Here is an 18,874-nt window from a genome sequence, read left to right on the forward strand (position 1 = left end):
GCCCCTGGGGGGGGGGGGGAGAGGAGGAGGAGGAGGAGGAGGAGGAGGAGGAAGAAAAGAAAGAAAAGAACACAAGAATACAAAAAAAGAAAAGATAAAGTAAAATAATCCAACACTAACCATTACAGAGATTTACATGCTTGCATAAACCCCAAAATCTTATGCTGAATTCCTAATCACCAATGATAAGAAATGTGGCCTTGGGAAGATGATTAGGTCATGAGGTAAAGCTCTCATAAATGGGATTAATGACCCTATAAAAGGGTTGGGGATGTATGTGGCTCAGTAGTAGAGCATTTGCCTGGCCTGCATGAGGCCCTGGGTTAGATACTTAGCACCACCAAACAAACAAAAAGGGCCCCTAGAGTTATCTTCCCTCTTATACCATGTGAGTATACAGTGAAAAGGTACCATCTATGAACTAGGAAACAGGCTGTCACCAGGCAACAAATCTGCTGGTGTCTTGATTTTAGACTTCATGTAGGCTCCAAAACTGTGAGAAAGAAATCTCCATTATTTATAAGCTACCCAGTTTATAGTATGTATTTCTCTTATAGTGCAAATGGACTAAGACAATAACTTTAAAAACCATCCAAGGGCTGGGGTTGTGGTTCAGCGGTAGAGCACTTGGCTAGCACATGCGAGGCCCTGGGTTCGATCTTCCACACCACATAGAGATAGATAAATGAAATAAAGGTATTGTGTCCAACTACAATTGAAAAATGAATATTTTAAAAAACCACCCAAATTTTTAATTATCACTTTTTTAAAAATAAAAATCCAATATCTCTAAATAAATGAGAAATAACTTGAAAAAGGTCACAATTCTTTTTAGACCCACATACAGAACCATCACAACTGTTAGCAAAACAAATTTCTCCTTTCCTCAAAATATCACCTCATTTATTACACATATGAAAAAAGAAAAAAATGGACTTTTTACTTTACCAGTTTCAAATTGCTGTTTTCACTATATGGGAAATGTTAAAACATAGATTTTGTCTGTTGATGTTTTTAGCTTTTATTTATACACAACCCTATTCCAAAACAGATGGGAGGTAGCTAAGAGGAAAGCATGCAACATAAGATTTTAAGAGAGAAGAGGGGAAGAGAAGGAAGAAGGAAATCAGGGTAGAAAACTTATGAAATGTGCATGGGGACCCTAGAAGGTGGTCTGTACCCCACACATATAAGCTAAGAAAGTCCTTAACAGAGGAAGGTACACATTTGGCTCCAGACTTTACAGCATCCAAAGCAAGAGGAAAATTTAACTGTTTTCAGGTTGAAGCATTTTTCATTCCAACATCCAGTTTTGAAAGTCAGAAGGCTCAATAGTTATGTAAAAATTCCAAAGAGATTCAAGAAAATAAAACAGATGATCCTGAGGCACAAACTGTACAGAGATTTTGTCTAAACAATGCTAAGAAGTTGCTATACAAGTTGTTCTTGCCTAATAATTCACACAGGCTTCAAAGACATAGCATAGCCCCACAAAGAAAAGGGGCAGTGAAATGTTACTTTCATTTCTGCCTAGAGATTACTTGCATTTGATTTGGACTCTCTGGCACTGCAAAGGCAATCTGTTCAGCAGTGTACCTTTAACAAAAAGTTGCTAGTTTCACACAAATCTCCTTAGAGAAAGGAGCTTTCTCCTGGATGAATATGAGAGTCAGTTGTCTGTATCAATTTAGTGCTGACAGTCTGTTTCAGGATGTTTTAAAAAATTGATTTATCTGCCAAATCAAATAGTATCAACAGGCTAATACAGCCAATATTCCTTATAAGCAACATGAAATTATATCACATTTCATTAACTGTTAACATGTCACCAATGGTAAACATGCTATTATTTTATGTACCACCAAAGAGGAAAAACACTGTTTATTAAACTATGGAATGTGAATGATTGCAAGAAATATCCTAATGACATATACTCCCCTGAGCATCATGAACCAGCTAGCTAGGTGTCGGTACACCTCACATCCTCTGGTGTTGGCTTTTGCTCTTACCTTCTTCTCTGACCTGTGCTTTCTCTACTTTATCCCAACCACTATATTAGTTGGTTTCTCACCAACCTCTTTTGGCTCTCTATCAGGAAATATTCTCATCTCTCTTTTTGCACTATTGTTTAACTCTTTTCCCCATCTATATATGCCCAAATGTGTGATGGTTGTGGGGAGCTGGGCAGGAAAAAAAAAAGTGTTTATAAATCAGCTTCTTCAAGAGACACCAAAGCCCTGTAGATCACATTTATTTTAGCCACAAAACGATTGTATAATTGACCATAGAAAGAATTTAAATTCAGGCAACATTAAACAACAACCCCCCCAGTCCCCTGCCAAAACACACACACACACACACACATACACACACACACACAGTAATCAAGGTCACTGGGGAAACTTCTCTATTTCTTTTTTTCTTCTTCTTCTTTTTTTTTTTTTTAAATAACAACCAGGGGCTGAGGTTGTGGCTCAGCGGTAGAGCCCTCGCCTAACGTGCGAGGGGCCCTGGGTTCGATCCTCACCACTACATAAAAATAAGTAAAATAAAGGCATTGTGTCCAATTACAACTTAAAAATAAATATTAAAAAAAAAAAAAAAAAAAGCCCAAAGGCAAAAATTCCCCTTGGTGTTCCAGTCACAAAGTATGCAATTTTAAAGTGAGTTAAGATTCAGAATTGGGATGTACCAGTTCCAAACATTATTCCATCATAGGCCCTCTGGAGATTGTAAGACAGATAACACTTTAATCATACATTAATCCCTCCTTAAATGTGACCAACCCAAGCAATTTACCAAATACCAAAATAAATTAACTTCAACATGCTGAATAAGCTTTAACTGCTTTCAAAGTTACTTTCTGAAAACTAACTGCAAATTAATTTATAAAGGTTCTAGCTAGGAGCTTAAAATTTTAAGAGTTAGTTATAAGAACTTGGAGAACTTGATTCAACAAATTTAAGAGAATGACTGTTATGTTCTAAGGCTAGAAATAAATAAAATCCTGTTCTCTATTTTATGTCTATAGAGATGCCTGTCCTTTAAGAAAAATATACATTACAGAGTATAGAAACAAAAATAAGCAATTCATTCTGTCTGAGGTACAGATAGGGATGGGAATTGAACCAAAAAAGAATACCTACAAAAGCAGCACATGGAAAGTGAAAGAGGAGGATGCGCTTACCACAGTTGAAACCAGGGAAGAACATTCCAAGCTTGGAGACAGGGCTAAATATAGACTTTACTTTTCCCTTTAAAACATACCTTGTAACATTTCAAAAATAGCTTAGAGGTAACTCCCCAAAGATACAACAAATACAAGTAAATTAGTTTGAAAAATGTACCTAAGATGCTGGATCTTTTAAAATATATGGCAAACCCAGGGGGAAGGCAAAGGAATTCCTGGAGGGCAGAAATAAGAAGAAAATATAAATTCACCAGAGTAACACTATAGCCAGAGTTTTCCCTAGAGTTACTGGCCAATCTTTGGTAGACAAAAGTCTAGATTTTAATGGGTTACTTGCTGAGATGTCAGGAAACCACCTGGAGCCCCTAGCAGGGAGACAGATTGGATTACCAACACCTTTATAAATATGCCAAGACTCCCACCCCCACCCAGCAAGGCTGCATCTTTAGTGGTTGAGATTGGAAGGAAAAAATAATAATAATTCTCCAGAGATAACAGGAATAAGCATTTGGTAGAACAGTAAAACAAAAACAGTCTCTACTTAATTCTTAAACATAAATTTGCACCCCTGTGGGGCTAAAATTCAACCTAGTGTTTGGCCTGGAAAACCTCAAGTCAAATATTTACTCAAAAACAGACACTCAAAGACACTCTAGACACTCAAATCACTTCTGAAAAAAAAGAAAAAGAAAAAAAAAAAAAGAAAATCTAATTTCCAGCCTCAAAATATTCTAACAAAGTACTAGCAACCATGAGTACAAAATTTTAAAAAATCTCCAGAGAAAGAAACTCCTTTAAGTAAGAGACAATGAACAAGTAGGTGCACAAACCTATAATCCCAGCTATTCAGAAGGTTGAGATAGCAGGATCATAAGTTAGAGGCCAGTCTCAGTAACTGAGCAAGATCCTGTCTCAAAATAAAAAATAAAAAAGGGTCCATGGTAGAAGTCCCATGGGGGAACAAAAAGACAATGAACAATAACAAACAACAGAAATGGATCAACAAAGACAGAATTTTTCCAATGCAAAAATGGAATATGAAGTATTTGCAATATGCTTTAAGAAATATAACAGGGGAGAAAAATAGATGAAAGAAGAAGAGAGGAAGCTATTAGTAGATTTGAAAACAGACAATATTTTTTACCTATAGACTTTAAATATTAAATATACATGTTAAAATTTCTAGGGCAATTGAAAGAACAAAATAAGGTGTGAAACTTTCAAATACATAGAGGTGGAAATTTCAAGCAGTTCATAAGAAGGTAAATAAAGAGAAAAATATGAAAGGCAGGACATATGGAATATATGAATAAGATTGTAGGAAAAAAAACTTAAAGGATTAATACAATCAGCCCTGAGTATTCATGGACTCTGTATGCAGGGATTCAATGACCCATGAATCAAAAATATTCAGGAAAAATAAAACTGCATCTACTAATCATGTACAGATAACAGACATTTTTTGTTCTTGTCATTATTCCCAAACAACTATTTATATAGAATTTACTTTTATAGGTACTTTAGTACTCTAAAGGTGATCTAAAGCATACAGAAGGCTGTACTTAAGTTATAAGCAAAATACTATGCCATTTTTATATAAGGGACTTGAATATCTGTGAATTGGTCCTGAAAGTAATCCATCAGATACAGTAGGATGACAGTATTCATGAATAACATTTACAGATAAGTACTTCACTTAAAAGACTGTCAAACAAGATTTTTAAAATCAAGTATACAACGTTTACCTGAGACACATAAAATATAAGCACATGGAAGTGTTGAAAGTAAAAAAAGAAGTTTAAAAGCACTAAACAAAGGAAACTGGTTAACCATTTCCAGTTAGGATGAAGTAAGAAACAATGTTTTTCCTTACCAAATAAAAAATAATTTTTGTTGGTTGGTTGGTTGGTTAGTTAGTTAGGTGGCTGTATATGAAAAGTTGAGGACTCATAGAATGTAAATAAACTAAAAGAAAGAAAGAAAGACAATCCCTTGCTAAAAGAGAAAAATACTTCAACTCCTCTTCATCCCTGAGGAACAATCATCGAGGAACAAAGTGGCATCTGAAAGGGGTAAGAAGAAAAAAACAAAATCTTTTACCAAATTTTCACTGGTTAAAAATAGTTTGATTAATTACAAGTCTGAGAATTTGTAGCTCCAGAGTTTATACCCAGTCTGCTGAGTCTTTCTCAAAGGGGCTTTATGTAGGATACAGCATGACAAAGATCCACCTCAAGTAACAAGGTATCTTAATTGAGTGTAAGGTTGAAGACAGTTCAGGAGGGTCTTACTGGTCACCAACAGAATTTTTTTTCACAGAAATTGACAATTCTTTAATGATATGGAAATGAAAAGTTTCTATAATAATAATTTAAAAAACACTCTTAGAGGAATTGCACTGTCTGATTTCAAGAGTCACTGTTATGGTTTGGATGTGAAGTGTCCTCCAAAAGCTCACATGCGACACAATGCAAGAAGGTTCAGAGGAGAAATGATTGCATTGTCAGAGTCTTAACCCAATCAGCCTGATAGGAATTAACAGTGATAAATAAAGTAGTAGGATGTGGCTGGAGGAGGGGCAAATTGGGCTGTGGCTTTGGGTATATAGTTTGTATCCACAGAGTGGAGACATCTCTCTGCTTCCTGATCTCACTTAAGCTGCTTCCCTCTGCCACACATTCTGCCATGAATTCACACATGCTTCACCTCACACCCCAAGGAATGGAGGTGGCCTTCTATGGACTAAGATCTCTGAAACTCTGAGCCCTGAAAAATTTCCTCCTTTAAAATCGTTCTGGTCAGATCCTTTAGTCACAACAGCGAAAAAGCTGACTAAAACAGTTACTTTAATTTCAGCAGTTCTCTACCAAGGGTGATTTTTGTTCCCTAGAGGGTATGTGGCATTGTCTGGAGACATTTGCTAGTTGTTACAATCAGAGAGATGCTACTAGCACTTCTGGTGGGTAGAGGCCAAGGATGCTGCATACCCTATAGCCTCCCAGAACAAAGAATTATCAGTCCAAAATGGCAATAGTGCTAAGATTGAGAAACCCTGCTCTAAAGCTATAATAATCAATACAATTGATTATTATATTGATTATATATTATTAATATACAATAATATATTATTGTATTGATTATTATAGCTTTAGAGCAGGGTTTGTAATATTTACAATAGACAAAAGACCAATGAAACAGAATAAAAGTCCAGAACTACATTCTATTATTCTATTAACATAGTCAACTGAATGTCCACAACAAATTAAAGCTTTCAATAAGAAAGTCATTTAACAAAAGTTTTTGTGAGAGTAAGTTATCAGTATTTAAAGGGGGGAGGCTACCTCAACATCAACATCAACAATAAAAACTCCTCAAACTCTTCTATTTCTCCACATACAAAATTAGTATGAAATGGAAAGTGATCTGAACATAAAAACTATGAAACCTATCGAAAAAAACAAAGGAGAACACTTTCATGACTGTGAACTAGGCAAAGATTTAAAGACCAAAAAGCACTAAAAATTAGAGGAAAAAATTGACACATCTAACTTCTCCAAAATAAGCATTTCTGCATCAAAAGATACTGTTAACAAAAACAAAAGACAAGTTATAGACAAGGAAAAAAATATTCAGAATATATTTGTCTGTCAAAAGACTAGTACTCAGCCAGGCAAAGCCCTAAGCAACTCAGCAAGACCCTGTCTCTAAATAAAATATAAAAAGGGCTGGGGATGTGGCTCGGTGGTTAAGTTCCCCTGGGTTCAATTCTTGGTATCAAAAAAAAAAAAAGACTAGTGCTCAGAAAAATAACATCAGACAGTGTAGTAATAATAATAATAACTCAATTTTTTGACTTGGGCAGGAAATTGGAACAAACATTTCAAAGAAAGATACAAAGAGTCAATAAACATATGAAAATGAACCAAACACCATTAGTCATCAAGGAAATGCAAATTAAATCCAAAATGAGATACCACTTCACACACACTAAAATGAGTACATTCAAAGACTATCAAATGTTCCAAGAAAATGCCATGAATTGGAACTTTCATCTTTGTTGGCAGTGACGCACACTGGTAAAACCACTTTAGAAAACAGTTCAGTGGTTTTAATAAAGTTAAATATATATCTACTCTACAACCCAGTAGTTTCACACCTAGATTTTTATCCTCAGAGAAAATATATATTCCAAGAGACTGAGATAAGAATATCCTAAACTTGAAACAGCAGGATGGATAAATCATGCTATATTCATACAATGGAATATGATTCTGTAATTTAAAAAAATCCCAAACACTGATAAATGCAAGCAGCATGGATGAACTGCAAAAACATGGAGAGTGAAAGAAGCACATAAAAGTATGTACATTCATATTGTATGATTTTGTCTATATAAAATCTAACAAGGGGAACTAATCAGAGATAACAGAAACCAAAATAGTGATTGTCTAGCACTTGGGAAAGGGATACATGGTGGAAGTGAACTTCCCAAGGGTTTTGAAATATTGGTTGAAGTCTGGCTGAAATCTGATGAAATGTTCAGTATCTTTATTGGAATAGTGCTATGCCAAAACTCATTAAAATGAATACTTAGGTCTGCTGCATATAAATTACAGTTGTAATTTTTAAATTAATTTCAAAAAAGTAAAAGTGGAAGTTGCATTAGTACTGCATTATAAGAGATCAAACAAACTTGTGGAAAAGAGTTTGAGATAAGACAAGTACATAGTTTGAAGGCTCAATAAAATAGAAAGATATAACTTCTACATTTACATGAACCTAACAAGAGCTTCAAAATACATACAGCAAAAAATGACGGAAGAGGGACTGGGGTTGTAGCTCAGTGGTGGAGTGCTTGCCAAGTACATGTGAGGCACTGGGTTTGATCCTCAGTGCCACATAAAAATAAATAAAGTAAAGGTATTGTGTCCGTCTACAACTAAAAAATATTTTTTAAAAAAACTGACAGAAGGCACTGGAGTAATAGATTTTAATAATATGTTTATCAATTATGCATATAAAATTATGCATATAAGATGTGCTTATTTTATAAGGCTTATAATATTTAAATAAAACAATTAATAAATATCTAGTGGACATATACTAAACACTACACTAAACAATTTCAGGATAAAGATACATTTTAAACACAACAGAATATTTATAAAAATTGATCACTTGTAAATCCACAAGGTAAATCTCAACAAATTCCCAAGAAAATTATATCAATCATACAGATCATGTATTTTAATCACAACAAAATTATATCACAAGGTAGTAACTTGAAAATATCACTTTAGAAAATTTAAAATGTACTTTGATATATTTTATAGGTTAAAGAAGAAATACAATAAATGTAAATATGCCAACTGATTTTTTTCAGAAAACTACAAAGGCAAATAAACCAATGGAAAAAAGCCAAGATTTCAACAATTGGGATTGGAATAATTGGATAATCATATGTTTAAAAAAAAATTAGAAGCTCTACCTAAATATCACACCTAATACAAAAATTAACTCAATGCAAGGTATAGTGGCACACACCTGTAATCCCAGTGGCTTGGGAGGATCCAAGGCAGAAGGCAGGAAGATCCAAATTCAAAGCCAGCCTCAGTAATTTAGCAAGGCCCTAAGCAACTCAGAGAGACCCTGTCTCTAAATATATATATATAAAAAGGGGCAGGGGGGCTCAGTGGTAAAGCGCTCCTGGGTTCAATCCCTGGTACCAAAAAAAAAAAAAAAAATTAACTCAAAACCTGAAACACAGAGACTATAGCACAAAGCATTAAACTATACAACATTCAGAAGAAAACAGGAAAAATCTTCATCTAAGCCAGGCAAAGAGTTTTTAAATGTAACATCAAAAACATGATTTGTTAAAAGAAAAACCTATAAACTGCACCTCACCAAAATTAAAATGTCTGTATTGCAAAAGACACTATTTAAATTATTGAAACAAATAAACAAACAAAAAAAAACTACAAAGTAAAATGGGAGTGGTGGCACATGCCTGTTATCCCAGCGACTCTGGAAGTTGAGGCAGGAGGATCCCAAGTTCAAAGCCAGCCTCAGCAATTTAGCAAGGTCCTAAGTGAGATCTTGTCTCAAAAACTATATTTAAAAAAAGAAAAGAAAAGAAAAATGGCTGGGGATGTAGCTCAGTGGTAAAGTACTCCTGGGTTCAATCCCTAGTACCAATAAATATATAAATAAACAAACTACAAAGTAGGAGAAAATATTTTCACATCACACATCTGAAAGACAACTTGCGCGCATACTATTAGAAAGATTGCTCAAGGGCTGTGGTTGTAGCTCAGTGGTAGAGTGCCTGCCTAGCATGTGTGAGGCACTGGGTTCAATCCTCAGCACCACATAAAAATAAATAAAGATATTGTGTCCATCTACAATTAAAAAAACAAACAAAAAAAGAAAAATTGTTCAAAACCTAGTATTAGTTTGCTTGTCTAGCATGTGTAGGCACCTAGATTCAATCTCTAGTACTAAAAATAACAACAACAACAAAAAAAACAAACTAAAATTAAGGAAATAAAGAATTAAAATAAAAATTGAGCAATGGCTCGAACAGATGCTTTACCAAAAAGATATACATATGGCTAATCACTTGAAAGATGCTAAACATCTTCAGTCATTAGGGAAATGTAAAACCACAATGAAACAGCACTATATATCTTCTAAAAAAGGCTAAAATTGGAGAGAAAAACAAGACATTACCAAATGTTGACAAGGATGCAGAGCAACTAGAACTCTCATACTTTGCTAATGGGAACCTCATAACTTTGGAAAACAATTTGGCAGTTTCTAATGAATTTCAAATAGTTTGACCCAGCCATTACACTCCTAGATATTTATCCAAAAGAAATGAAAGTTTATCTCTATACAAAGATCTGTAATAAATGTTCATTCCAATTTTGTTAAAAACTAGAAATAACTCAAATGTCCATCAAGACGTGAAGAGATTTTTAAGTTACAATATATGAATACAATTGGAAATGAATGAACTATTGATATATGCAACACAGGTCATAAGAACTGAAATGTGCCATTTGGATCTGGCACATAACTGCTAATTAAAAGAACACTGGTCATTTATTTGTCAGAGCAGTTTGAGCTATATGGTATATGTGGAAATGATTGTACAGTGGACTGACAATAAATTAAAGGTGAAGGAGTAGTGATAGTGATTGAAGACTACTTTTTTCAGAAACCTGGCTTTGAAGGGAAAGAAAAAAGTTTAGTTTGATACTCTAGAAGATGATGACAGTTGAATTTAGGGATGAATTTAGGCTAACAGGAAAGTCCTGAGAAAGACAAAGGTTGAAAATTAAGGAGAAAAAGGTAATAAATGGACCAAAGCCCTTGGAAAAACTGGAAGAGAACAGGATTCAGGGTCAGAAAGTAGAAGAAAGCTAAGTATGTTAATATAAGTCTGTCTGTGGGTGGAACAGGAAGTTGTCCATTTCCTGCATCCTTTGGCTTTCTCTATAAAATAGCAGATGAAGTCATCCATAGACAGTGAGGAAGAGGTGGAGTAGGAACTTGACAAAAGTGGTGGAGGTTTGAAATAGCCAAGTGAGCAATGGAGAGACATGATTTGGGACAAGTTTAATACTTGCTAGAGAACAATGAAGACCCAGCAAAGGTTATAAACCGTGAACCATGTCAAATTACCATAAAAGTTCCTAAATGTCTAGAGATAAGCCTTGTACAAGTTATGGGATAAACTGAAGATATATATTTATTCATCACTGTGAATCTATAATAAAGTCTGGGTTCACAAAAGGAGTAGCATTGACCTAGACTGCTACAGCTATCTTCTCTCAGCTTTCTTTTTTTTTTTTTAATATTTATTTTTTAGTTTTCGGCGGACACAACATCTTTGTTTGTATGTGGTGTTGAGGATCGAACCCGGGCCGATCGCATGCCAGGCGAGCGCGCCACCGCTTGAGCCACATCCCCAGCCCTTCTCTCAGCTTTCAAATCTGTTCAACTTCAAACTATCATCCTTACAACTCCCTGAGCAGTTAAAGAGAAATCTGATCATTTTGATCATCTGTTTTGTTTTGGTGCTAGGGACTGAACCCAGGGGCACTGAACCACTGAACCATGTTCCCAGTCTTACTAACCTTTTTTTAAAATTTTGAGACTGGGTCTCACCAAGTTGTTGAGGCTGGCTTTGAACTTGGATCCTTCTGCCTCAGCTCCTCAGTCGCTGGGATTACAGGCATACAACACCGTGCCTGGCCCTTAATCATCTGTTTGAATGCATTCAATAGCTTTCTAGACTCAAATAAAATCTAAAGGTATTTATGTAGCAAACAAGGTCCTTCATAATTGAACTTCTTATTCTCATTTCTTAGCAGTCACTCCCTCATCCTACAGTTTAGCCATATTGAACTACTTCCAAATTCCCATGCACTCATGACTTTGTACTTGAAATTCCCTCTGTTTGAGGTGTCCTTCCCCCTCATATCAAAATTTAACTCAGATGTCATTCCCATAATTAGTCAAATACAAAAAAAAAAAAAATCACTGCATAAGCACAAGGTTTCTGTGCACAACATAATACTGTGAAAAGTATCCCCTCAGAATTGCCAAACTGAGGTCCTGGGTATCCCATTTGTTTTCCCACAGAAAGCATCCAATGCATATCTGTATGTACATGTTTTTTTTAATATCTTTATTTATTTTTATTGGTGCTGAGGCTCAAACCCAGTGCCTCATGTGTGAGAGGCAAGTGTTTTGCCAATGAACCACAACCCCAGCCCCTATATGTACATCTTAATTGAATTTTTTTTTAAAACAAATATTCAAGTACAAGTTTCTTCCAGGTAGGACTGCATTAGGGAAGCTTCCTTGGCCTCTCACGTTAGATATGGCACCATAACCACTGTTTTTCTCCATAAAACAAAAGTGGTAAATGCTAAATGGTAATAATAAAAACAGTAATATTTAGTAACGATTTACTATGGATGAAACATTGTAGCATTTTACATGCATGGCCACATTTCATTTTCATAAGAACCTGAGATAGGTACCATTATAATCTCTATTTTATAGAAGAAGAAACTGAGGCCCAAAGCAGCCTGCCTGAAACCACACTGCCAATAATAAACAGCAGAACGTGAATAAATGGCAATCTAGGTAGACTAACTTTAAGACTGTGTATTTAGACTGGCTGCTCTGAAAAGCCATCTCTGCATTGTTCCTGGGTCCAGCTCCCCACTTGCCGGTTGCCACTGACTCCGGCAGCTTTACTGCCAGAGTCCCTGAACTCTAGTTTCCTTTTTAACACACTGCATCAGATCACAGGCGTGCCCCACCATGTTAGACGCGGCCAGCCATGGACACTAGCTCTGAAATCACCACCAACGACTTAAAGGAAAAGGAAGTTGTGGAGGAGGCAGAGAATGGAAGAGACGTCCCTGCTAATGGGAATGCTAATGAGGAAAATGGGGAGCAGGAGGCTGACAATGAGGTAGATAGATGAAAAAGAGGAAGAGGGTGGTGAGGAAGAGGAGGAGGAGGAAGATGATGGTGAGGAAGAGGATGGAGATGAAGATGAGGAGGCTGAGGCAGCTATGGGCAAACAGGGAGCTGAAGATGATGAGGATGATGATGTTGATACCAAGAAGCAGAAGACCAATGAGGATGACTAGACAGCAAAAAAGGAAAAGTTAAACTAAAAATAAAAGGCCTCCGTGACCTATTTACCCTCCACTTCCCATCTCAGAATCTAAACGTGGTCACCTTCGAGAGGCCTGCCTGCCCGCCCACCCACCGCGGGCAGTGCCACCCACAGATGACACGAGCTCTTCACCACCCAACCAAAATCACAACGTGAATTTGCAATAGGGGAGGAAAAAAGAACCAAAACTTCTAAAAAGTACTTTAAAAAAGGAAAATGTGTTTGTATTTTTATTTAATTTTATAATTTTGTACATATTGTTAAGGGTCACCTACTTTTAATGATCTCGGATGACCAAATCAGCCTTTGGAGCGTTCTCAATCCTACTTCTGACTTTACTTGTGGTGTGACCATGTTCATTATAATCTCAAAGGAGAAAAAAAACCTTGTAAAAAAGGTAAAAACAACAAAACAATCTTATTCCGAGCATTCCAGTAACTTTTTTTGTATATGTACTTTAGCTGTACTATAAGTAGTTGGTTTGTATGAGATGGTTAAAAAGGCCAAAGATAAAAAGGTTTCTTTTTTTTGTCTATGAAGTTGCTGTTAATTTTTTTGGCCTGTTTGATGTATGTGTGAAACAATGTTGTCCAACAATAAACCAGAATTTTATTTTGCTGAGTTGTTCTAACAACAACAACAATAAAAAAGACTGTACTTAAAATAATTTACTTCATATCTGCCTTTTCTGCTTAACACTATATTAATTTTGTCCCCAGTATACCCTCAGCGCTCACAGTCTAGTACACAGGTCTTCATCAAATATGTTTGCTAAAAAGATGATGGTAAATTCAGACCTTTTAGATTTATCCCTACTAAATTTCTGCCTATCGTTCTTATAGTACTCTATCTAAATACCTGTCATCTGTTATGTTACCCATCTTTCCTGGCTCCCACTGATCTGTAAATTTGGTAAGCCTTCCATGTTATTGTTCAAATTATCAATAAAATGATACAAACTTCCTACACTAAGGTTCAGAAAATTGTTTTTGACATCTTAAATCTGGACATTCATCCAACAACTTAACTGAAATCATAGCTATATAAATGCTTTAAAGGGCTAAAGAATAAACCCATTACTTTGGTAGGGTTTTTCATAACATATGATTTTACCTAAACTTTTGTCAAGGCTTGCAGTTTTTCAATGGGTAAGTCAACACTCATAACATTTCATTCAGTTTAATTATTTCTTATCTTCCAAAAGCACTTCTCATCTTGGCTGGGCAGGTTGCACTCCCCTGTAATCCCAGCAGCTTGGGAGGCTGAGGCAGGAGGATCGTGAGTTCAAAGCCATCCTCAGCAACTTAGTGAGGCCCTAAGCAACAGAGTAAGACCCTGTCTCTAAATAAAATATAAAAAAGAAGCTAGGGATGTAGCTCAGAGATTAAACACCTCTAAATTCAATCCTCAGTACCAAAAAGAAGAAGAATTTCTCATCTTGTGCTAGCCCTTCCATTTGTCATAAAGCTCCCAAGAAGATAGAATTGAGGAATAAAATGTTCCATATTACTATTTGAACTTTTATGAAGATGAGCGAATAACTTCCACAAGTGTGATTCTACAAACAACATCTTTGGCAACAGGAATTAAGGACTTAATTCAATATAGACAAATGCAAACAACATAAAAGAACTTTCACGGGGATGGGATTGTGGCTCAGCGGTAGAACACTCACCTAGCACGGACAGGACCTGGGTTCGATCCTCAGCACCACATAAAAATAAAGGCATTGTGTTGTGTCCATCTATACCTAAAAAAATAAATATTAAAAAAAAAAAAAAAGAACTTTCATCTGTAAAATTACTTCCCCTTCAGGGCATTTCAGGGAAAACTTTTTAGGAAAACAAAAGTTCAATGAAATGTATTGTTTTTAAAACCTAAACCTAAATAAGTGAGTGGATTATAGAAAAGACTATGTATAAAAATCACAACAACTCAGGAGGAATGACTCTTAGTAGGAAGATCACAATTACAGGACAGCTTTGGCAAGTTAGGGAGCCCTATCTCAAAATAAAACATTTTTTAAAGGCTGCGGAATATAGCTCAGCGGTAGAGTGTCCCTGGATTCAATCCCTAGTACTTCAATCAACCAATCAATCAATAAAATAAAAATAAATAAAATAAAAGCGGTAGAGTGTCCCTGGATTCAATCCCTAGTACTTCAGTCAACCAAATCAATAAAATAAAAATCATCCTCAATTTGTAATTACTTTTCCTCTTGGAGGACACATTAAATTTTATAACAAGTATTCTACCATAAGACACTGATATTCACATGTTTATGTGGGTACAAATTATAACAAAAAATATAAATCATAACAAAAAAATAAGGGATGACTTCTTTTTCTTTTTTTTTAAGCAAATTGTATGTTTATTTGTAGTATATTTTAAAAATTTCCTACAGCCATAAGACTCTAATGGACTATGATTACAATTGTTTATTAGTAAATATTTAATTGAAGTAACATACGTATATATTGTGCTAAACAACTGTAAAAATAAAATTTTATGGTTGGGGATGTACCTCTGTGGGAGAGCACTTGCCTAGCAGAAGCAAAGGCCCTGGGTTTCATCTCCAGCACTGCAAAAATAAAACATAATTAGAAATGAAATTTTAATGGAAATGCATCTCAATGAGATGAAAGTTAGGGTATTTTTCCTCATCAGTCCACATTTCCATGGATGAATATAATTTATTGCTAGAATAAGACCAAATTTGACATCAATTCTATTTTGACTTTTTAAATTACTCACTAAAGTTAATATATGGGAATGGAAGGATGTTTTTTAATAGCAGTAACATTCAAGTTTTTGAACCTTTTCTTGGTGAAACACAAAAAACACATAATAATCTACCATCATTAAAGTATATTGTAATGACATATCAGCCACTCCCTCTATTAGCGTCTTCTCCTTTTTTTGTGAAATGAAGAAGATATCTCTTAGATGGTTCCCATCTAAAGACAAGGCACAACTCTTTAAGTCCTCCTCATACTCTTCCTTAACCCTGAAGATGGTCATGGAGTTTCATAAACAGCCCCTCTTTCCTCCCAGGATCTGTGAACATTTCAGCAACTATCTTCCTCACCATTAAGGGATGACTTCTTAAAAGATACAAAACAGTTGTCAATCTACCTTCATTTAATAGTTTTTAAAAGTTATTTATCCCACAGTTTGTGGGAATTATACTATAACAAACATGGCTTTAATATTAAACTTTTCCTCATTATCCTAAGACTACCATAGTGCATTTTATTAACTTAAGAATATTTACTTAAAACATACAAAAATTAATTTCTTAAAATGAGGATTTTTTTAAAAATCTATAATTTCACTTTAAGAGTCTTCAGTCATCCTTGGATGTTCTAATTGCTATACAAGCTCAATAATAGTATTTATATTCAGTGAAAGAGAACTAAACAAAAGAAAATGGGTGAAAAGTATTACATGCAGAACTCTGACGATGGGGGCAAAAAAAAAACAAACTCAGAATTAAGTCACTAAATAAAGACTATAGATTTACCTAAGAAGAATTCTAGGGCAAGTGCCAACAACCCATGCTATCTATAATTGCTTTACTCCCTCCTTCAGCACCCCCTTTTCTGAAGTTTTAATACTTTCTTATTCTTATTTTTGCAGTTTTTAACAGGCAGCAGTTTTTAACAGGCATAACCTCCCAAATCTTTCCCACTAAATTAAATAGCATTCTTTTCCAAAAAATTAATTTATGATAATTTGAAGTTTAATATATCTCATGCTATATCAAAACTAAGTAAGAATCATTTTGTAAGCCATTACTCTTTTTCTAGTGTCCTGGAAGAAATGATCTCTTTGTGTATCTTCTACTTTACAAGCACAAAATAAAGTTTGTAAGGAAATAAAATTGTATTTTTAGTTTTAGGATATGTGCAGATACCATGAAGCAAGTCTTGCAGTGAAGATCCCCCATTAAACTATGTGATAACTCAAATCAAGTTACAAACTTAAATGATACTGCATGCTACTTCTGCCAGTAGCACTGCTGGATCACAACTGAAGCAACAGAAAGATGGCCTCTGGGACCATTCAAGGCCATTAAAAAAATTTTTGCTTCTAAGATTATAGATTCCTATTAAAAATATTTCATAGAATTACAAAATGGTAAAAACTGAAACTGGAAAAACTAGTACTTCAACTTCCAACTCTCAACAATTGACTCATGAAATCTACTTAATTGGTCCTACCAACATCTCTCATATACATGTTCCCACAGCATTTTATTAAGGATTATTTATATGAGGGTACAGCTTTTGTGTAATAACTAGGGCTCTGTATTAAAATTCAAAGGTATTCAACCCCAATTTCCCTAAAATGGAATTCCCTCAAATTCAGATTTGTTTATTTTAATACAAAAACAGTTTTATTTGATATGATAAACTAAGCAGTGAAACTTGCTGAGAATATCTTTGATGCTATTAAGGATAGCATAAAAAGTTTGCTACAGAGAAATTTAAGAGGTATGCCTCAAAGAATGAATTTAAAATTTAACCTAGTTCAACCTTTCCTCAAGTTTGAGGAGCTTAAATAAATGGGGCAATGATGCTCCTGTATGAATATAGATTCTGTATAAACCTGTATTCATCTGTTTCCTCAAAGATTCATTAAAAGGTTGACAAAGACTAAAATAAACTCATTTCAATTATTTGTCAATTAGTTGTTAATTAGTTCTGTATTCTCCATTTAAACCTTTCTCAAATGCACTCAAAGTACTTTAAAATCCATTTAATAATCAAAATTTGTATAAAGTCCCAAAATAAATAAAATTAAACAATATAGTTAAGGGAATTTGGGGAGATGGTGGAACTCCTTCTAAAACTGAATGATGGTGATGGTTGTAAAACTCTATAAAAATTCACCTGAGTATTTTTTATTTGTTGTTCTTAGATATACATGACAATAAAATGTATTTTGATATATTATATATACATGGAGTGCAACCATTAAAATTCTGATCCCATTCTTGTGGTCGAACATGGTGTGAAGTTACATTGGTCATGTATTCATATGTGAGCATAGTAAAATTATATCTGATTCATTCTACTGTTCACTTGTATTTTAAATGGGAGAATTTTGTACTGCATAAATTATACTTCAATAAAATTGTTTTTAAAATGAAGCATGAAAAGAGTGAGAAGACAAGTCATAGATTAGAAGAATACATTGTAAGTCGTGTATCTGAAAGCAACTGGTCTCTAGAATACATAAAGAACTCTTCCAACTAAATAACAAAAATGAAAATAGATGACATTTTTAAATGGGCAAAGGCTCTGAATAGACATGTGTCCAAAGATGATACACAAAGGGCCAACAAGCACATGAAAATATGTTCAACATCACTATGTATCAGGGAAACACATTAAAATCATAATGAAGTACCACTTCACACACACATTTGTCAGGTTATAATAAAAAAGATAGCTGGGTGCAGCAATATATACCTATAATCCCAGTGACTTAGGAGGCTGAGGCAGAGGAACACAAGTTCCAAGCCAGTCTCAGCAACTTAGTGAAGACGGAAACAACTTTGTGAGACACTGTCTCAAAAAATAAGAGGGGCTAGGGCTGGAATTGTGGCTCAGTGGTAGATCGTTTGCCTAGCATGTGTGAGGCATTAGGTTCAATTCTCAGCACCACATACCAATAAATAAATAAAATTTAAAAAATAACAATAATGAGAGGGGCTAGGGATGTGGCTCAGAGGTTAAGCGCCCCTGGGTTCAATTCCCAGTTTAAACAAACAAAAAAAAAAGATAAGAAGTGTGGTACGAATGTGGGGAAATTAGAACACTTCATACACTGCTGTAGGAATGTAAAATGGTGCTAGTGCTTTGGAAAATATCCTGCCAGTCCCTCAAAGTTAAACATAAGGTCATCTAATGATCCAGTGAATCTACTTCTAGGTACAAGTACCTGAGAAATGAAAACATATGTTCAATTAG

General features: G+C 34.8%; 1 protein-coding gene and 1 pseudogene across 3 annotated transcripts in view; one reads left to right on the forward strand and one right to left on the reverse strand.

Annotated features, from left to right (window-relative positions):
• Nlk (nemo like kinase) overlaps positions 1-18,874 on the reverse strand; it is a 151,654-nt gene that overhangs the window by 113,759 nt on the left and 19,021 nt on the right. The window lies entirely within an intron of this gene.
• LOC107155276 lies at positions 12,540-13,306 on the forward strand (annotated as a pseudogene).

The sequence above is a fragment of the Marmota marmota genome, unplaced genomic scaffold (assembly GCF_001458135.2).
Source record: "Marmota marmota marmota unplaced genomic scaffold, marMar, whole genome shotgun sequence".
NCBI classification, from domain to species: Eukaryota; Metazoa; Chordata; class Mammalia; order Rodentia; family Sciuridae; genus Marmota; species Marmota marmota.